At 39.1% G+C, this 22,744-nt stretch overlaps 1 long non-coding RNA gene across 1 annotated transcript in view; it reads right to left on the bottom strand.

Annotated features, from left to right (window-relative positions):
* The window catches only part of LOC138762656 (uncharacterized), a 118,692-nt gene that overhangs the window by 517 nt on the left and 95,431 nt on the right, over window positions 1–22,744 (bottom strand). Inside the window, exon 4 of the long non-coding RNA XR_011357024.1 lies at window positions 5,901–6,025. This is a non-coding gene — a long non-coding RNA (uncharacterized lncRNA). The remainder of the gene's footprint in view (window positions 1–5,900; window positions 6,026–22,744) is intronic.

Genomic DNA, 22,744 nt, shown 5'->3' with positions numbered 1-22,744 from the left:
AATTGACCCTGCTGCAATCACCTCTTCCAGAAGGTCATTCCACTCAGCCACCACTCTGAGTGAAGAAGCTTCCTCTTATGTTACTTCCTCTTATGTTGCCCCCTAACCATTAACTTACGACCCCTCATTCCAATCTCCCCTACCCTCAAGGGGAAGAGCCTATTCACATCTACTCTATCTATTCCCCTCATGATTTTTATGAAATCCCCTCTCAACCTTCTACGCTCCAGCAAATAAAGACCCAGTCTACCTAATCTTTCTCTGTATTCTTGATACTGCAATCCAGGTAACATTTTAGTAAATCTCAATGGGACCAAAGGGCTGAAAAATGAACAGACCTTGCATTAGAAATTCGTTAAAACATGAAAACACAACATTATAGGCTACATGGTGGATCCGTGTCGCAATTTCAATGTTCTAAACTTTTGTTACACAATATCCCAAGGATATCCTGTATGGTTGTAAAGAATTGATGAAAACTGTTGTATGTAGGGCTCTGTCCTTTGTATCCTCATGCCATTGCAGAGAGTAGAGATTGCAAACAATGAATTTAGACCAGCAGCTTGGGGCCAGGTGGGGTTGTGAAGGTGAGTATTGGGGAAAGAGAATCTGTGGAATTGGGGGGGGGGGGGAGAATGTGAATGGGAGAACTAGAAAGTTCCTAGGTTGAAGGCCAGGATTGCAAGCTGCATTTTGGTGAGGGGGTTGGGTAAGAACTAAAGGATAAGAATATAGTCGGGAATTAAGGAAGAGAATGAGGGTGATCACAAAGAAAGGGAGAGCCTAACATAAGGAAGATCAATGTCTCAGACTCCTCAGAAACTATGAGATAGGATTGGGAAGCCTCGAGTCTGTTTGAATCCTGCTTCAGTGTTTAAGGTCTGAGCCTTTCACAAGTGTGTGTATTAGAATTTTAAGTGGTGACATCATTTATTCACATTAATCTCACTAATACAACTGTACATGCCCAATTCTCCTGATGCATACACATATAACTGCCCAATCATAGTTAGTAATTGAGAGTTTGATAGAGTGTATAAGTCAAATCAAGTCACGTTTATTTGTCATTCATACCATAACCCTTGCAGTGTACAGTGAAAACGAGAGAGCATTTCTCCGGACCGTGGAGCTGGTTACTTACATGGCTAAATTACATCATAAACTTTTTAATAAATAACATATCACTTATAAAACATGTTACATATTGCTTGCCCTGTGTCCCTGGAATTCAGAAGACTCATGGTTTGTGGGGAAAAAACTTTCACAATCTGGTCATGAGGGGCCATACACTTCAGTACCTCTTCCCAGATGCCAGGAGGGAGAATAGATTGCGGGAGGGATGTATGGAGTCCTTCACAATGTTTATGGCTTTCCACAAACAGCGACTGTTATAAATGTCTATCATGGCAGGGAGGGAGACCCGCAATAATCCCCTCAGCAGTCTTTTCTATCCGCTACAGGGATTTGCATTCTGGGATGGTGCATTTCCCAAACCAGGCAGTGATGTAGTTATAAAGGATGATCTCCATTCATCCACTGTAGTATATAGTGAGGGTGGAAGCTGGACTTACCTCAACCTCCACAGGAAGTAAAGTTATTGTGGGGCCTTCTTGGCAATGGTATTGGGGGACCAGGAGAGATCCTCCACCAGGTACACGCCAAGGAATTTGGTGCTCTTGACCAACTCGATGGTGGAGTCATCGACGGTCAGCAGAGAATGGTCCCTGAGCTCTCCTGAAGCCAACCACCATCTTCTTTGTTTTGACATTCAAGAGAAGGTCTCTGCACCAGTCCATTAGTGTTTGCACCCTCTGTCTGTAAGCTGACTCATCGTTCTTGCTCATGAGCCCCACCATGGTCGTGTCGTCAGCGAACTTTATGCTGTGATTAGAATTGTATCTTGCTGCAGGGTAAACAGCAGTGAGCTGAGCACACAGCCCTGGGGAGCCCCATGCTCAGTATGATGGGGTTGGACATGCTGTTTCTGATCCAGACTGACTGAGGTCTTCCATTCAGGGAGTTGAGGATCCAGTTACAGGGGAAGGTGTTTAGGCCCAGCAGGCTCAGCTTCCCAATCAGGTGCTGTGGTATAATTGTGTTGAATGCTGAGTTGAAGCCTGTGAACTGCATTCGAACATACAAATCTTTATTTTCCGAGTGGGTGAGGGCTAGGTGAAGTATGTTGGCAATGGCATCATTTGTACATTGGTTGGGACATTGCACAAACTGCAGGGGGTCCGATGAGGGGGGTGGGCAGCTGAGTCTTGATGTGCTCCATGACTAGCCTCTCGAAGCACTTCATGATGCTGGGTGTGAGTGCGACAAGACAGTAGTCGTTGAGACAGGACACTGAGGGCTTCTTCAGCACAGGGAGGATAGTGGCCACCTTGAAGCACGTTGGTATGACAGCACTGCTCAGGGAAATATTGAAGATGTGAGTGAGGATGTCGGCTAGTTGGTCCGCACATCCTCTGAGCACCCTGCCAGTATATCTGGTCCTGCAGCCTTACGAGGCTTGACCTTGTGCAGCATCCTTCTCACTTCAGCCCCCATGAGACGCAGGGCCTTTTCATATGGGGGCGGGGTGGACTTCCTTGCCATCATGTCATTTTCACCTCGATGCGCACGTAGAAGTCATTCAAAGTGCCAGGTGTGGTTCTGTGGCTGTAATGGCATTGATGCCCTCGCACATGCACCGTGTGTCACCGCTGAATCCTTCGGGCAAGAGCTTACTTTGCCTCCCTGATGGCCTTGGTCAGCTTAGCTCTTGCGTTGGCGGAGTCGCGTTTCTTCAACAGCATCCGCACCTCTGCAGTCATCCAGGGCTTCTTGGTTAGGGTGATTACCCTTTAAGTAAAGTTAATTTGTGGGTATCATAGAGATATTACACAATGGGAGAAAAATTCTGCATGTATTTTTTAAATCATTCCAGATAGCACTGCATGTGCTTTCATTATTCAAGAATGAAATTAATGTATGTTTCAACAGTAAGTAATGTTTTCCAAATTATTTCTAAAGATGTGTTTTTTTTTAAATATTTACATTTTTACTTGTAACATTGCTTAAATTCTGCCTCTACAAAGGCAAATATTCAGCCTTTACATTGCTCATTTATATAGTAGATACGTTTTATAGTCTGCCTCTAATATTTAAAGAAAGCACAGCAGAAATTTTGTGCCAATTTCAGAGCAAAGTTCAAAGTAATTGGGGTATGTATTAAATATTTTGATTTACTTATGGTTCCTGAAATTAATTATTGAACCCCAGATGCCATATTGCTCTGCATATTTTTTATTTTGTTTTTGAATTAATACTTATCAGGTTAAATATGCTATCTATTATATTAGATATACTTATTACTAATTAGACACTGAATAATTAGCAATAACAAACCAATGCAAAAATCTTGATAAGGAGCATTCTAAATTTTAATGTAACTTTGGTTGTTTTCAAATGCTTTTAAAAGTACTACACAACAATCGATATCAAGCAATCTTCCAGAGCATTATTGACAACCTGTGGTAAACATTACTCATTGAAAAAAAAATTCAATGTTTTTCTCCATCAAATTCTTCAACACATACATCCTTTTGTCTGCTCTTTTTATGTCATAAGGCAAGCAAATTAAACTAATGATGCAAAAAAAATGTTCAGTTAATGCAGTTTTGTCATTTATACATATGATATATTACTGTATTAATATTATAGCTTTTTCAAGTATCAACAAGTGCATTATGTTTTTCAGTGAAATCTTAATGGAGACCAAATGCTATAAGTACCAATATTTAAGAAGTGGATCGTACTTTTGACATACAAGATATGCAGTGCCAATCCATCTGGTTGATTGAAATTCAACTATGAGGAAACACTAAATCAGACTCACCATCTGAAAATACCACTGGAAATTCAAGATTCAGGATTTGTTTATTGTACAGAACATATAATAATACCTGAAATTGCCTTCTGCCTGCCGTAACACAGACAAACGTTGCCATTAGTGTTGCCCAGCACCCCTTACAGTCAGAGAGAAAGAAGCAAAAGAGGAACAATACCACAATTAAAACATTTGTTAAGATACAAGATTGCACTTGATCCAGAAACTGACTTTAATAACTCCATGTGCTACAAAAATTCAATTTCATATTTCTAAATTGCCAACCAGCCTTTTGCTAATAACATTTTTGCCTTCCAGGTAGCTTTCTTGTGACTGAGTTTCTTCTGTGCTACTGCAAACATAACCAAATAGATAGAGCAAAAACAGAGCACTCTTTACTGAACACACTGAAATGCTAGAGGAACACAATTGGACTTGTAGCGTCCATAGGAGATAAAGATATGTTACCAATGGTTTGGGCCTAATCCCTTCTTCAATCACATTACTGTAATTACAGCATCTGCAGACTTCCGTGTTTCACTCTTTACTGAAGTGAAATATCTAAGTACAACAATGTACCAAAACTCAGTGCATGAAACCTACCAGTTCCAAAAATGTACCTGAGATATATTTACATAAACTAGTTAACCTATGCCATCAATTAAGTTACTGTATATACTCGTGTTATATTCAATCCCATGCAATAGTCAAGCTCTCCCCCCCCCCCCCCCCCTCCATTATTGGCCCAAAAATCATGTGTTTTCCATATGACCCGTTTAAAAGTCAGCCCCCATATTTTTGGCCCTGATAACCTACCCATCTGAGCTCCGAGCACACCAAACACAAACCCTTGCCTTGGCCGTCTGCCCATTCGAGCATGCAATGCCCCAACCACCTTCTCATCCTCTTAGTGTGCATTAAACCATCCACAGAAGACAACCTTAAAGGTATTAACTCTTACACTTAACTATGGTAGTTACAATTATAATTGGATTTGATACTTTACTGGATATCAATAATATAATTTCGACCATCTCCTCTTTGATTACATCTTAAAGTTCTCCATTTTTTGCATTTGTTTTCACACAAACTTGCATCCTGACTCCTACTCTGCCTCACTGTGAACACAAAACATTTCCTTTTCACTATTGTCACTTCTGGAGTCACAATGTTATATCCTCTGACTTCCCCTTTCCGGATTGTCATCAAGGATCCCAACTCTGATGTGACTGTTTCCATCCTTACCCGATGCAAATTGATTGTGCTGTCCTGGGCCAGAAATTCCATGTGTGTTAAATACTTCAGAAGATCTTCAGACCTTTGGAACTGCCCCTGAAAAAAGCAATGTAGTCCCTTCTGAAATTTAAGTCAGAGCTGAATTTGGTACACTCATTAAGGTTGTTGAGAACATAATTCTTCCTCACAATTTCTGTGGTCTTAATTTTCTGTCCAAATCAACTTTGCCAATCTCACTTGATACCATCTCTTTGTAGTACCTCGTGCTAACCCTGTTACTTCTTGTAGCAACAGTGCTGTTTTCTAAACATTATGTGAATTGGTTCTCACACACCATTCAGCAGTCTGCACACCCTTCCTCTGAATTAGCAGTCTTTTGGTTTGTAGATGGTTCCACTGCTCCAAGATTTCTGGCTCACTCGATCTGCTCACAATGGGCTGATGTTAGAGCACCTGATCTGAAGAGGTCTAGAAGTTGTATCTGTTTCATAGTGCCTTCACCAACCATTTCATCTGCTCCCATGGCATGTCTGATATGTAGGATTGAAGCTCTCTTTCAAGATTCTCTCCATTGTTTCAATGGTATCTGTTCTCTGGCTAACGAGCCCACTGAAATCATCAAATATTCCACATCTCCCCAGCTTTTCACCAGTACCAGCAAAATCATCTTCTCGCTTTTCAACTGCACAAAACCTCAGTGATACAATGAGGCTTTAGAAACATTTCTAGTTATTCAATGTACACAGTAAATGAGTGAGTCCACTCATATCTTTCAATCTTCTTGACATACCTGACTGGCCCACTCCATCAACTGCTCAGAGAATCCTATATTCTTATTTCTTCAAGTTAGATTATTGTCCTGGTACTCTTTCACCAACATCCCATTCTAGTTGCCAATGTTGTGTCCAATATTTCCTTTTAGCAAACATAAACACAAAGAAAAGTAGAGCTATAAACAGAACATTTGCTGTTATAAGCAGTAATTATCATCTTAACTGTGGTTCCTGGAGATTGGAAGTTAAAACAAGAAAATCTGCAGAAAAGTTATACCATGTGATACAAGCAAGTTGTTGAAGTTATCTTCTATGTATCAATGCTCAGTTTGTATTCCGCCAGAACCAATTCATTCATTGATAATTACAAAATGTTTAGTTCTCTGTGCAGATCCTTGCATAAGGAGGATTCCATCTCTGCTATACAATGCAAGGGGTTGGATTGATAAGTAATAAAGCAGCCATCAGTCCACACAACTGCCGAGCAGAGGCAAAGCATCTCACAATGACATTCAGTGATATTCTTCTCATCAGATTCCTCACAAGCACCATCCTGGGAGTGAGGCACACCAATGATCAAAAATGATCTCCACCAACAACATAAATCCTATGGTTGTGTTAGAGATCAGAAGCTGGGCTACAAGTGACACCCCTCTAGATTCCCCACCATCTACAGGGCTTTGAACAGAATGTAATGGAAAAACTCTCCACTTCCTTGGATGAATGCTGCTCTAGTAGCACAAGAACCACCTAGGAAAAACAACCCTCTCAATCGGCACTGCAACCATCACCTTAAAAGTGTACTTGTACCAGTACACCACTATATTTGCAGTCTATAAAACTTGTTTCCAAGGCTTCTTTCAATTTTGAAATGTGCTACTTTTGCCACTTAGAAGGGCATCAGAAGCAATACTACCATTTCCAAGTCCTGCACCATATTGACTTGGAGATGTTTCTTTATTGTCACAAGGCCAAAATCATGCAAATTACAACTTCAGGGCACAGTGAGAATCCATTTAAGAAAGAGACTGCTGTATTTCAAGAAGATGGCTAGTTGCCATCTTCTCAAAGGCAATTTGGAAAATGAATACTGGATTCTTGCCTGTATTGCACACATCCCAAGAACAAATTGTAAAGTTTCTTCAAATGAACTTACCTCTATTAATATATTCATAGAAAATAGGTTTCACCAGAAATTATCTTTATATATTTGATAAAAGTCTTCTTTGACTTTCATAGTTAACTGATTAAAGTACCTGTATACTTGCTGCGCATATCTGTGCTGATGCTGGGAGAGGTTATTTTAGCAATGTTTGTAGTAGGGAGGTTTTTAAAAGGTAAAACAGCTTATAGATTAGTGCTATTGTAATAACATCAGTGGCATTAATTATTCAATAAATACCATGTCTACATAATGACTTCCACCCTTCAAAGAGCAATAATCAGTCCTTTAGCCAAGGGGAAAATTGAGAATAAAAGTTTCACAAACGGATTAGTATCCCAGATTTCTTGGAATGAAACAGAGCTAGTTCACTACATTACTGGAATTTGAATACCTACAGGTGTCTACATACTTTTGTGATTTACTTCTGATACCTTGATGAAGGTTTCAAGCCCTGTGTTTACATACCTTTGCTACGTAAAGGACACTATTTGACCTGCTGGGTTTCTCCAGCTTTGTGTTTTTACTTCAACCATGGTGTCTACAGATTTTTTTGTTTTACTTCTGCCTTAATTTTGTAGATTTATGGGAAGCTGACAGGAATTGAGAGTTAAAATCAGAATTTATTGTCATGCACATGTCGCAATGTTCATTGTTTTTCAGCATCATTAAATTGAAAATATTGCTTTAAAAATACATTATAACATAAATAAATAAATAAATAATAGGAAGTCTGAGATTCATTGTCCATTCAGAAATCTGATGGTAGAGGGGAAGAGGCTGTCTTTGTGCCACTGGGTGCTCGTTTTCAGGCTCCTGTACCTCCTTCCTGATGGTAGAAGCTTGGGTAGTGAGGATCCTTGAGGATAGAAGCTGCTTTCTTAAGACACCTCCTCTTGTCAATTTCCTCGATGGAGTCGAGACTGATACCCATAATGGCAATGGCCACTGGTTGTAGTTTTTCCTGTCCTGTGCATTGGCACCTCTATATGAATCAGAGATGCAACCTAACCAAATCTCTTCAAACTCTTCACAAAAATTAGCTGCTGGCAAGCTTTCTTCATGATTACATCAACACTGAGGTCTTGGAACAGATCCTCAGAGATGTTGACACTCAGGAACTTGAAGTTTTTAACCCTTTCCACTGCTGTCCCCCTCGATAGGATTGGCTTGAGTTCTGCTGATTTCCACTTCCTAAAGTTTGCAATCAGCTTCTTAGTTTTGCTAATGTTGAGTTTGTTGTTGTGGCACCATTCGACTCGCTGATCTATCTCCCTCTTGTATGATTCCTCATTGCTGTCTGATCTATCTCCCTCCTGTATGCTTCCTCATTGCCCACGGTGTCATCATCAGTTTTTTAGATGTCATTTGAATTGTACCTAGCCACACAGTCATTGGTAGAAATAAGTAGAGCAGTGTGCAAAGCATGCATTCTTGAGGTGTACCTATGTTGATTGTCAGTGAGGAGGAGACATTGTTTCTCATTCATACTGTTCTTGGTCTTCCGATGAGGAAGTCAAGGATCCAATTGCAGAGTGGGGTGCAGAGGCCCAGGGTTTGGACCTTGTTGGCCAGCACTGAGCATAGGATGGTGTTGAAATACAGCTGTATTGCTGTAGTCTAGGTGATCCAGAGCTGAGTGAAGAGCCAGTAATATTGCATCTACTGTAGGCAAAATGCAGTGTGTCCTGATCTTTACTTAGGTACAAGTTAATTCTGACCATGATCAACCTCTCAAGGCATTTCATCACAGTAAGTGTGAATGCTACTGGGTGATAATCATTGAGACAGCTCACCCTGCTCTCCTTGGGCAGCAGGATGATTGATTAATTGGAATTAGTATAAATGGTGGGCCAAAGGTACTGTTTTCATGATGTAAGACTTTCTATAACTATGTTTTGATCACATTTATTTTTTTATGAGAGTAGCCATTGGAATCACAATTTAGATATACCCAAGGTGAGGACTGGATCAAGTTCAATCCATCAATACCTTTTGATCCAAATGGAATCTTGTTTGATGAGAAGAATGGAATATTAAATCCTTCTGTGATGGTATATCACCTGTCACTTCAGAAATGTTTCTTAACAATGTATGCCAATTGCACAAAAAATACATTTGTGATAAACAGAATACTATTTGCAGTTGTTTATAAATCTAATGATAAGAAAGGTGAGCAGAAAAATGTGGCTCAGCAGAACAGTAGCTAAATTTGGTATCCCTGTAACACAGTTGTAAATTGCTGTATTCAGTTCGCCTATATCCATTCAGTAGATTGCACACAATACATAAACTTTGTGCAGGCTCTTATAACATGGTAGCTGTTTGCAACCAGCAAAAAATTGGACTAATGAAAGGCCTGACTCTTCAGAAAGGGATTATATAATGACTATCTAGGACTATTTGCAACTTAGCTCCACACCCACCTGTTCCAGCTACAGTGCACCTTGAAATGTAATGCCAAATGTAATGGAAGAAATTTTAAAAAATATTCTGTATCAGCAATTATCCAGGAGACCTTCTAAATATGTGTTTAGCAGATGATGGGACTTGGATAGAGTGATACCAGAGGATCATTGATCTCACTTGAATGATATCCTATAATCCTATAAACTACACCAATAACCTTTTCATAGCAGCACACTGCAACACTTAACTGGCAACAATCTGAACCATCAGCACTGGAGCCAAGCCACTTTATTCTCACTCTCTAAGCATTGGGGAAAGGTTCACATACATCATATAGCTTTTATGCATTGTTTGGTTTTCAACTAGGACAGTTGCATTACACAAACTATTTTCACAACCAACTCTCCAACTCTCCTTTAGAATAAGATGGCACAGTTAGCAGGAGCAAACTGAAAAGGATAGACTTAACTTTGAGGAAATGATACAGTTGCCCAGTGCAATGCCCATTGCTGAGGTTGTATCTCCCTTAAATCCTGCCATCTGTAATCTATACTTTCCTCACAGTTTATGTTGCAATTAGCATTAATATTCACTCTGGTTTTCCTCCCTCCTTCTCCTCTCCCTGCATGTCAAATTTAGAGGATTAATAAAACATGTGATGGTTAGCACAAGAAGGAAGAAAGGGTGTAGAAACTGATGTGGAATGGGTACTTGGGCTTTGTACAGATTAAACATATGATGATTTGTTTTATGACTATCCCACTAGATTGAAGTTCTCCATATCCTCCCTCCCTCCTTTTTTCCTGCTGTGCAAGAGCTGAGCATCATCAACATTGTCACAAAGGGTACCTAAAGATGCACTGATCTATGGAATTCAAGGGTCCTCCCATTGACCAGGCAGCTATTCAACTGCTCTTTCAGACCATGAACAGAGGCTTAGTTTCCATTATACACACATTATCTTTCTGTCCAAGGGAAGCCAGACTTTGGCTTGACATAATCATGTACAGAAGGAAAAGTAGCTGAATAATTCTGAATTATGAAATGAATGATTATGATTAGAATGATAACACCAGGATTGTCGCAGACCTTATCAAAAAAGCTGTGGATGAGTGTATCCTCAACAAATCTTTCAGGGATTTCCTCAACCAGAAGCCCTGGATGAACAATGAAATCTGGAACTTACTGAGAGCCAGATCACAGGTATTCAAGTCCAGAGATCCAGATCATGACTGAAGGAGCAGTTATGTCCTGTGGAAAGCAATCTCCTGGGTGAAGTGGAGTTTCCAAATGGAAATGGAAACCACGAGGGATGCCCGACAACTGTGGCAGGGCTTAACTAACATAACCTGCTACAAAACAAAATCTAATGCAGTAGAAGACAACAAAGCTTCACTCCCTGACAAACTCAATGCCTTCTGTGCCCAATTTGACCACTTCTGTGCACCCAATGTCCCCTGATGATCCTCTCCTGTCCATTTCAGAGGATAACATGCGGGGTGCCTTCAGGAGAGTGAATCCGAGGAAAGCATCCAGCTTCGACAGAGTATCTGTGCTGACCAACTTACCAACAGAGACACAGATAGCTTCAATGTCTCACACTGCCCATCTGTTTCAAACAGACATCATTCATACCAGTGCCCAAGAAGAATGTGCCAACCTGTCTAAACTACTATCAACCAGTGGCACCCACATTAACAGTGATGGTGTATTTTGAAAGGCTGGTGTTGAAGCATATCAGCTCCGGTCTGAGCAGCTTCATGGATCCACTCCAATTTGCCTATCATAGCAACAGATCTAAGACAAATGTCATCTAACTGGCTCTGCACAAAGCCCTGGATCACCTGGATGCAAAGACACATACATCAGGATGCTCTTTATTGACTACAGTTCAGCATTTTACACCATCATCCCCACAAAACTGATCAGCAAACTCCATTACCTGGGACTCTACAACCCACTTTATTTTGTGTAATTGGAGCCTTGATTTCCTTAGTCACAGACCAATCAGAGACGATTGGTAAGAACATCTCCTCCACAAACCTGATCAGTACTGGAGCACCACAGTGCTGCATTCTTAGCCCCCTGCTCGACTTGCTTTACATCTATGACTTTGTGGTTCAGTACAACAACACCATCTACAAATTCGCTGACCATGGTAGTGGGTTGTATAAAAAGACAGCATCCAGGTGAGAGATTGAAAACTTGGCCAAATGGTCCACCAACAAAAACTTTGCACTCAATGTCACCAAAAATTGGGTGGGGGAGGGGGGGTGCAAAAGCTCAACCAGCAAAGAAAACAAAGAAAACAGTTAAAAAGTGCTGAAAATATTGGGCCTACCTTACGTGGAGCCTCCAGACTCGATTCCTCCTCATCCTCATTCACAGCGCCAGTACTTCAGTAGGATTCAGTCCACACTAGTGCCAACTTCATGCGGTGCTGTGGAAGATGGCACCAGCATCCGACGTTATCCCCCTCCAGACCAAGAAAAACAATCGTGCATGTGCAAAACTTCACGCATGCACATTATGTCAGGTATGGCCCAGGCTGTGGGGGTACCTGACCTCTCTCAGTCCAGCGATCCTGGACTGATGGGAGGAGGTGTCCATACCCATAGTCAAATGGAAGCAAGTTCAATATCAACAGAGGAGGAGGTAGCAGACACAGGTGGACTGGAAGAAGAGGAAGATCAAGGTATGGAGGAGGAGGAAACTGTCATATACAAGGGTAGACCTATGGTTAAGCAGGCTTTAAAGTTGAAGTCTGATTCTCATCATTCAGAATCAACTTTACATATCGACTTATCCAAGCAGATGGAGAATTTGGCAATTCAGATGAGTCAAGGGTTTTCGTCTGTGTCGGAACAGCTTGCTGATATGAAGAAGGAAATATCTTTTATTAAATTAGACTTGACAAAATGTTCAAAAGTGGTGGATAAGGTCCAGGATAAATTTAAGAAGACTGAAGAAGAATTTGTTGACTGTAAAGATGATGTGGAACAATGTAAAGATGGAGGATTCATTTACTGGCTGGGAAATTCAGAAAAGTGATTTGCTGAAGAAGATTGATGCTTTGGAGAATCAAAGTCAAAGAAATAATGTTAAAATTGTTGGTCTTCCAGAAGATTTTGAAGGTCCGGACCCAGTTCAGTTTTTTAAGAAGTGGATTCCCAAGGTTTTGGGAACAGAATATTTTCCAAATGGTCTGGGACTGGACAGAGCTCATAGAGCAATAAGAAGGAAGCCACTGCCTGGTCATGTTCTATTTTGATTAGATGTTTGCGTTATCAAGAGAGAGTTGAATTTAAGAGTTTCTGTTCAAAATGCAAGAAGTAATCAAGGCCTTTAGTAGTTAAGAATAATAGTCTTTTTTATGCTGATTTGAGTCAAGCTGTATTTAAAAGTTGTAAAGAATTTAATTTGGCTAAGGCTGTCTTGTGGAAGAAAGGATACAAATTAGCTTTTCGGTAACCTGCTGTACTTAAAGATTTTTATGGAGATTATCAATCTCAGTTTTTTAGTGATGACGCTGAAATTCTTTACCCGATAATAAGCAGATGCAAAGTCAAGAAAGGTTTCCTCAACAACCTGTTTTGGTTCTGAAGAGGAAGAATGGAAAGCAAGAGATGGAATCTCGATAGTTGATTGATATTGCCATTAATGGCGATCAGGTTAATAGTGATCTGGAGGAAGCATTTAATACTTGAAATTATTTTTTTTATATATTACTTTTTGTTGTTCTGTTCAGGGGAGGTGGTTCGGCTACTGATCCTTCTGAAGTCATTGGTCACTCCCGTATAATTGAGGTGGGGGGGGGGGGTTATACTGCTTACAGTATTTTTTTTTGTTTGGGTTTTTTATGTGGTTTGTTTCTTTCTTATTTGAGGAAATCTTTGGCCTTGTTTGTGTTGTTGCCATGGGGAGGTGCTTCGCCATATGTGGTGGGGTGATTATTGACATGTCTTAATGGATAATTTAAATTTTGCTACTTTTAATGTTAACGGGCTTAATAATACAATTAAGAGATAAAGGTTATTGCCGTATATTAAAAAAATTGAAGGTTGATGTTGCTTTAAATGCAAGAGACACTTTTGAGTGAAAGGGAACATCAGAAACTATAAAGAGATTGGGTTGAGAAAGTTATAGCGTCTTCATTTAATTCAAAAGCAAGAGGTGTGGCTATTTTGATTAATAAAAAGTTATCTTTTAAATTGGAATCAGTCATTGAGTCAGTTGGTAGACTTTTGATTGTTAATTTAATTTTTTTTTCTGGGTTTTGGACTTTAATGAATATTTATGCTCCTAAGATAGATGATGAGGAATTTATATTGGACACTTCTTAATTTAAATCAGGCATATAATAAAATTATGGTAGGAGGTGATTTTAATTGTTGTTTAGATCCATTATTAGATACATCTACAAAATCAGTAATTAGGACCAAAATGGCCAAATGATTAATGACATTAATGAAAGACATGAATTTAGTAGATATATGGAGAAGGTTAAAACCAAAAGAGAAAGATTTTTAATTTTATAAATTTCGTCATGATTCTTATTCTAGAATGGGTTTATTTTTAGTATCAACACAAATACAAGGCCAAATTTTGAAGGCTGAATATAAGAGTAGGATTTTGTCTGATCATTCTTTATTATTAATAATGCGTACTGTTTTGGAGATAATCGAAAATGTCTATTGTTGATTTAATTATTTACTGTTGAAAAATGCTGAATTTTGTAAATTTATAAGGGATCAAATACAGCTTTTTTTGAAAATAAATATAGGTTCAGTTGATAGTAAATTTGTTTTATGAGATGCTTTAAAAGCTTATTTAAGGGGACAAATCATTAGTTATACTGTGAAAATTAAGAAACAACATATAGCTGGGGTTATTAGATTTGGGAAGGAGATAGAAATTTTGGAAAAGGAAGTATAACAAAATTCTATGGAAGCTAAGAAAACACATTTAATTAATATGAAATTATGATATAATTCATTACAAACTTATAAATTATTACAGAGAACTAGACAGATATTATGAATTGGGTGAAAGAGCTCATAAAGTATTAGCTGGGCAATTAAAAACAGCAAGCTTCTAGATCAATAAATACTATTAATATATGATTCAATTATTACATATAAACCTCAGCAAATCAATGATGTGTTTTGTAAATTTTATGAAAAATTGTATACTTCTGAAGTCTTGCAAGATGAAGCCAAAATTGATATTTTTTTATCTGATTTGGATTTACCTTTTTTGAATTTACTGTTAAAGAAGTTACAGATGTACTTCAATCTATGCCTAGTGGGAAGTCTCCAGGAGATGATGGTTTTACTTCTGAATTTTATAAAGAATTTCAGGACTTATTAATTCCTTTATTGATGGATGTATTGAAACAGGTGACAGCAGTTTGTTCCTCTCTGGGTTCCTTTACTAAAGCAATTATTACAGTTATTCTTAAGAAAGATAGGGACCCATTAAAAGCAACTTGTTTTTATTTACCTCTGTATTGTAGTCAGTTGTTTACATTTTTTTATTTGTTTCCATGTGTACATTGTTTACAGTTTTTTTTTGCATTACCAATGCATGTTAATATATGTACTTGACAAGAAATCTGATATCTAAATCTAAATACTAGAGCCCCTGTATGTGCTTAACCCACACTAATAGTGGCAAATCCAATTTAGAAATCCTGCTTTATAATCAACATTGCACTATTTAATATCACAATCTGTCTAATCATTCTACCCTGTACTGCCTTATAAAAACAATGGACCTACCAATGTGGGGAACGTAGCAACTTGCACTATACTTGTGAACATGCACATTCATTGGCTACAATTTGGTATCCATACCAACCTAACAGCAGGCGCAATAGATCCCAAATGAGGTGGTCATTTTATTACATGTGCAATGCTGGTGTCAAATGCTGATCGATGGCATGTTGCGGTTACTCTTTCTTTACATACCATTGTGGAATGGACCATGAATTCACTCTTTTAATTTTCAAGCTACAGATAGGAAAGCCATGCAACAAAATGACACAAGACTGATGTTCTTCTGATGGAAGCAAGTGGCAAACATCATTAAAACCCTCTCTTATTTGCAGATAAATAAATAGGTGCTGCAAAGTGTACATCAATAGTTAGTTGTATGAAGGTTGTCCGTTTCTTTCTGCTGATGAGTACCCGTGGAATGTTTCTATAATAAACTGTAATTTCTCCAAACTGTGAAGGGCTTCACTGAACATTGATTTATCACTATAACTGTTTTTCATCAATTAAATCCCCTTGAGAGTCTTCACAGCCATCAAAATGATCCCTTGACCAGAACTAATTTTGATGAGACGTTTGTCAAGTTTTCCGTACTTAGACTTTATTTTGAATGGCAATTTGAGAGAGCTGATTACTGCCAAGAATTCTCATTAACACCCAAATCAGAATCACTGCTGACAAGTTTTGTCACTTTCATGCTGTTCCTGCTTACCTCAAAATGAAGTACTCTGATCAGTGATGTATTACTACATTCCTATCACAAACCCTTGGGAGCCATACTAATGAATGTATGTGTTCATGTTGCTGCATTTAGGAGGAGGAAGGTACATGACATACTTACATAATATGCAAACATCTTCTAATGCAAGTTGCAATTATTTCATTCTCTTTGTTATTAATTTGTAATTTTTTATTTGTTTTTTTTATCAAATAGAACAATATTTCTATTTAAAATAATAGTTAATAAATGAGAAACAAATGTGCATTTCTTTTAAACTTAAGTCAAAACAACTGATGAGACAATGTTATTTTCTTGGCTTTAAATAGCCTCAACTTTCTTACTGTTCTGCATTTCATCCTACAGGAAGCAAAAGCCTTTCTTCCACCTCTTCTTAGATCTCTATTCTCATGCGACTGGATTTGCAAGGATTCCAGCTCTCTGGTGATAGTTTAGGAAATTATGCCCTATTGTCCAGGTGATTTTCCCTGGCATCTTGTCTCTTTGGGGGAGAAGCCACATTAACTTCTCTTGTTTCCATTATAACCTACACCCCCTTCGATCCCTACTTCTCCTTTCCTCTAGTACTCTCTCTCTCTCTCTCTCTCTCTCTCTCTCTCTCTCTCCCCCTCTCCCTCCCCCACCCCCCCCCTCCACCTCTTCCCTCTCTCTCTCTCTCTCTCTCTCTCTCTCTCTCCCTCTCTCATCCAGCTCTGCACAGAGCCACCCCCTTTCCCAATCAATTCTCACCTTTCCACTCTGGACTTCTTACGTCCAGTAATCATCCTTTGTCTGTTGATCTGCGCTCCTCCCTCTGCTCTTTTCTTCTCCTCAGCCTTTTAATTCATACGCTTACCTGCTTTTTACTCATACATTGAAGAAGGGCTCAGGCCTGAAACATTGGTTATTTATCTTACCCTCTTATGGTCACTGATTTTTTTTTTCTATTGTTGCCCTGTATATTAATATTCATATTCAGCCAACAACCGAATGCCTGCTGGCAATAGTGTAATTAACTATTGCCAGCTAAATTATTTTCCAAAAAAGAGGGTTCAGATATGCCACAAAGGCTCAAAGGCTATACTTCACGCTATTGCTTCAGTTACATTGTAATGTATTCCCATTGATGTGAAGGCTGTCATGAGTGCCAGCGGCTTCATGCAGGTGAGATAGTAGAAAACTGCCTCTCATTGCTGATCCTCTCAGTTTCAGATTGCTTGTTTAAAAACTATCACTCACATTCATTCATCAAGCCCAGAATATGTTGAGAAGATCTCATCAATGAATGGACTCAACTTTTGCAAAGAACCAATAACAAAGAGCATGCCGTATGTCTGAATGTCACCAGAAAGAAAAAGGATGCCAAGAGGAGGGAAAAAAAACTGTTATGTTCCAGGTCAGAGCACTTCATCAAGATTTAATGAAGGCTTCTGACCTGACACGCTGGCAATGCTTTTTCCCTTCTAACGCTGCTTGGCCTGCTAAATTCCTCCAGCAGGTTTTCTTTTGCTCCTGATTGTCGTATCTGCAGTCTCTTGTGCTTCTAAAGGTGCCACTGTTCTTCAAAGAAAGAATGACTGTTATTCCTATGGTTCCAATACAACCATAGTGGCCAACCAATCCATCTGTGAGACATTGATCTGTGTGTCTCGGGAATTTTCATTGTGATTCACATGGATGTTTCCCCATTCAGCATGAAGAGGAAAGAAACACGAAGGGCAGGAAGGAATGATTGGACTCAAACGTGTTTCAGTCAAACGATGCCGCCTCAAAATAAATAATTTGATCATTGGATATTGAATATTGTTTTACCGTCTCTCCTTTCTCATTGTCATGACTAATCATATCTACCATGTAAATGTCCAGACTTCTGAGGATCCATCATTCTTAATAAATGGAATAGCCCATAATTGCTAATCCACTATGAACAATGATTGTTTTTTTTTAATGTATAATGCATGACTTATGAGGAGATACATATCAGTAAATCTAATTGTTTGGACAGAAATGAGAGAAAGTCTGTTGAGATGGAACCATTTGATATAGTAAGAGTGAACAGAAAATTAGTTCTTGTACCTCACAAGGTCATAGGTTATTTATTGATGCAGAAGATTGTGCACCCATCCATGCAGAATAACCTTACTGTTCTTGCACTGCTGTACCTGATTGTCCTATAAATAATTTCAAATTTTTTGCCCAACTAGAGTTACTTTTATATCACTGAAATCTTTAATTTTTTTTTTTCCCATCACTTTTGTTTTGATCTTTTACCCATGTGAGTGAGATACCATGAATGTGATCTGCTTTGTTCGCTGTTTATGTTAGCTTTTTTATAATTACAAATCAAATCGAAGTTTTAATTGTTTCCATAGCTGAAATGCACATGATTGCGCATCATTGAACCAAAGATATTTCATAAAATATAATCACTGGCAGTTGTCACACATTTTACAAATATTTTTTCACATTATAATTTCTTCTGATCATATTTAAAATGGATTTCAACTTTGTAAACTACAGTATCTTTTCAATATTTTTATTAACATTAAAATGACACATCCAAAAATACAGAGTGCATATGGATATACATTATAAAGTCAAAAAGATACATTATACTTAAATCATATCATTTCATCCAAAGTACCCCTCATTTAAATCAAGCTATCAATTTGAAATAGCAATTGGGATCCAAATTTGCTGAAGGTGTATATGAAATATTTTCATCAACCATTTTTGTCATCAAGACTGAAATTTTTGAAGTTCAAAGTAAGAATTTAAATAGAACCTATATTTCAAAGCATTTTGGGCATGATTACATTTAGATGGGGTAGTAAAATCAGGGTAGATCAGCCATATGTTTCCCATCAAACTCTCATTGGCATTAAAGTAAAAGCACAACGCTGGAGAAACTCAGCAGGTCAAACACGTACTTAATTTAGCAAAGATAAAGATGCATAACCAAATTTTGGGCTTGAGTCCTTCAACAGGGTATGAGCAAAATATAGGCAGGTGTTGACCTTGATACAATGCATTTTCCAAAGAGTTACAGGGAGTATATTAATTATCCTAAGAAATGAAGTGAATAGTAGTTTGAAAAGGATTTTCTTTTTTTCAGTGAAATGTGCAGGGATGAAATAGATGGGGTTGTGGTTTAATCCTTAAATGTCTTGACTATGTTTTAAAAGATTAACTTTAACATCTTCCATCTAAGTTTGTCACAATTTTGTAGTTTCTTAATTTAACCTCTACACATACTATGGGGAAAATTCTTTAGCTTTATCTAAGTTTGCTTCCCAAATTTCAGTAAGAGATTCGATTTATTAACTGCCTATTATAGCATCAAGTCACAGCTGATGGACAGAAGGCTTGGTTTAAAATTCCCACTGTTGCCTCATTTTGTGCATCCTCTGGAAATCATATGTATTTAGGAATTTAAGGTTGTGGTTTTTTTATATCCTGTTGCCTGCACCAATCCATTCTCTTTGCCACAGCTCGACCTATATTTATATTCAAAAAATGGAATGAACATGATGTTCATCCTATAGAATCAGCTTCTCCAATAATCCCTCCCACTGTACTTACCATTATATATATAAACTTATAGTCAGTGGGCTGGGTCATGGTTAATTCTGACCTTTCTGAGCACTCCCCACATGGGTACTAATCTGGTATGGATGCATAGTCCTGTCAGAGTAGGATGGTGAAGGGGTCCCTGAGGTGAATGTCCCTCAGACAACCAGCCCTCAGGACACCTAGATGGCCTTTGGATGGAGACTTAGCTAGAGACAGAACCCCAGCATATGTCAAAGCAGACAAGCCTCTGTAAGATGTTCTAAATGTCTCTGATTATGCAATCATTTAACAACTATTAAAATTACTTTAAGAATTAAAATACATTTTTCTAAACATTCATTAAAAATCAATTAAGATATCAGATTTATTGTCAGAGTACATGCAGTTTTGCAAACGAGACTCTTGGAGTTTGCCAAGGTGGAATAACGGAAGAATTCAGCCACTGAAGTTGGAATTCGAGGGCCAAACCCATCGGGACCATTGCCTGAAGAGGGCGCACAAAATCAGTGAACCGGTGCGGACTCGAAAGGCCAACATGGCCTGTTTCCGCTCCGTAAATGGTTATATGGTTATATGACATCACATATAACCCTGAGATTCTTTTTCCTGCAGGCGAGGCAGAATAACCACTCATTGGTAGTGGAAATAAAAACTGATTTAATATGCACATGTAAACAAATAAAGAAATGTAAACAAACTGTTGGTGCAATACAGAGAGGTAAAAAATCAATAAAAGCAAAAGCAAAAGTCCTTAAGTTGAGTTGAGTTTGTTGTTTAGGATTCTGATGGTAGAGGGCTAGCAGCTGTTCGTGAACCTGGTGATGCGAGTTTTGTGGAACCTATACCTCTTTCCTGATGGTAGCAGTGAGAACAGAGCGTGTGCTGGGTGGTGTGGATCCTTGATGATTGCTGCTGTTCTTCGATGGCATCATTCCCTATAGATGTTCGCGATGGTGGGGAGGCATTTACCAATGATGTCCTGGGCTGTGACCATTAACTTTTGCTGGGATTTATGCTCAGGGGCATTGGTATCCCCATTCGAGTCTGTGATGCAGCCGGTCAGCACACCTTCCACCATTCACTTGTAGAAATTTTTGAAGGTTTCCAATGTCATGCTAAACCTCTGCAAACTCCTGAGGAAGTAGAGGTGCCGACGTGATTTCTTCCCAGTGTAATTTGTGTGTTGTGTCCAAGAAAGACCCTCCAACATAGTGACTCCCAAGAACTTAAATTAAGAACCAAAACTAATAAAACCATTTTAAAAAAGTAAATAAGTAAATGATTTGTCACTCATTTCACTGCAGATTTTGGGCAGAGCTGTAGAATAACAAGAGTTACTTTACTGTGAGTGGAACTCCAGTAATTCCTTTAACAACTACTTGCCATGTCCAGTTCAGTTTGACATTTGGAGGACTGTTATATAATGAGAGTTATTACAGCCAAGCCCTAAAGTAGACTGGAAACTGGATCATATTTTTTGTATACAGTATATTTTTCTCCTAAACTATTTTCAGAGCCATTTCTCTCAGTTGATGAGCTTGTGCTATATAAATTTGTTAAAATCAGGGGCGGCACTGTTGGCATAGCAGTTAGTGCACCGCTGCTACAGCGCCCATGATCGGGATCGAGTATCGAATCCTGTGCTCCCTGTAAGGAGTTTCTACATTCTCCTCATGTCTGCATAGGTTTTCCCTTGGGGCACTAGTTTCCTCCCACTACTCGAAACTTACCAGGGGTGTAAGTTAATTGGATGTAATTGGGCAGCACAGACTTGTGGGCTTAAAATGCCTGTTACCGTGCTAGTCTAAATTTAAAAATTTTAATTTAAAATTAAAATATTTAAAATTTTGCTAGCAGAACAGCAGATAAACTGAGTCTGTGATAAGCCTTGCAGTTTAGAGAATGTTCTACAAATGTTGTATTGATACAATTCAGTAGTTGGGAATGAACTGTGGGATAAATTCTATATGTTATGTCCAGCTGCCAAGACCAATGCTAATATCACAAGAGTATTTTTAATAATAAGGTTTGCATGTCAAGATTCTTTATAAGAATTAGATAAGTCTTCAAATGGGGACTATACCTGATGTCAGATGTAAGAATGACACCTATTGCAAAGTTGGTAAGTTCTACCTGTTATTCAATCAAATAAACATCATTCAACAATTTATTTATTGGATGACTTTCATACTAAAACATTGGTTAGAATGTACCTTTACCCCAAATAGTTTATTATGAAAATAAAAAGGTTAATGATATTGTTTGATTGTGTTCTATTTTAAATTCCAAACTGAAAAGAGACAACTGCAATCTTTATTAATCATTATATTGTGGCGGCCCATGGCCCACTCCATGGGCAGACATAGCAAACAGTCATCAAACATGATCGGGCAGACAGCATGCAGGAAGAGATGCCCGCTCCCATAGGCTGCAGGAATAGCAGTCAAATCGGCCAATCGCAGCCAGCAGATTGCAGGGGGTACAATCGGGGCTTGTACATCCGGGACAACCAATCAGCAGCCGGCCTCGCTCAAGCCACGCCCCAGTGGTAACACAGCTGGCTGCCTATAAAAGGCAGGGCTGCAGCCCAATAAAGTCTGTCAATTACACTCCCATGGTGTGTGCGGCTTCTACCTCGAGTTATAATCCGAGCTATAACTGTAGTGACCCCGCTACAGTGTGACCCTGACTGGTTCAAACGGCACTTTGGACCCAACGATAGAGAAACAGCCTACAATCAATGCCATAGCATTGAAGCTGTCCAGTTTCTGGACATCACAACTATGGGTGTGGTTCCAGCAGGCCGAGGCGCAGTTCGCCATTCGCCTGATCTTTGCATATGACACACACCCTCAGTCAAGACGCCATGGCCCGCATCATTGACTTCCTCCAGCAGCCCCTGGAGCAAGGGAAGTATGTGGCCATTAAGGAGCTATTAACCTGCACTTTCGGGCTCTCAAAGCGCAAGTGTGCAGCCAGACTGCTGCACATCGACGGTTTGGGGGACAGGGCCCCTTCTGCCCTCATAAGCGACATGCTCACTCTCAATAATAGCTACACCTCTTGCCCACTGTTCCAGCAGATCTTTCTAGAGCAGTTGCCTAAAGACATCCGCCTGCTCATTGCGGAGGAAGACTTCAACGACCCCAGGAGGGTGGCTGCTCGAGCAGACGTGCTATTGGTGACGAAGAGGGATGCCTGAACTTCGCTTGAACAGGTGGCGAC

This window comes from Narcine bancroftii, chromosome 5, assembly GCF_036971445.1.
Source record: "Narcine bancroftii isolate sNarBan1 chromosome 5, sNarBan1.hap1, whole genome shotgun sequence".
NCBI lineage: Eukaryota > Metazoa > Chordata > Chondrichthyes > Torpediniformes > Narcinidae > Narcine > Narcine bancroftii.
Note: the sequence above shows the minus strand (reverse complement) of the source record. Positions and strands in the feature narration are given on the sequence as shown.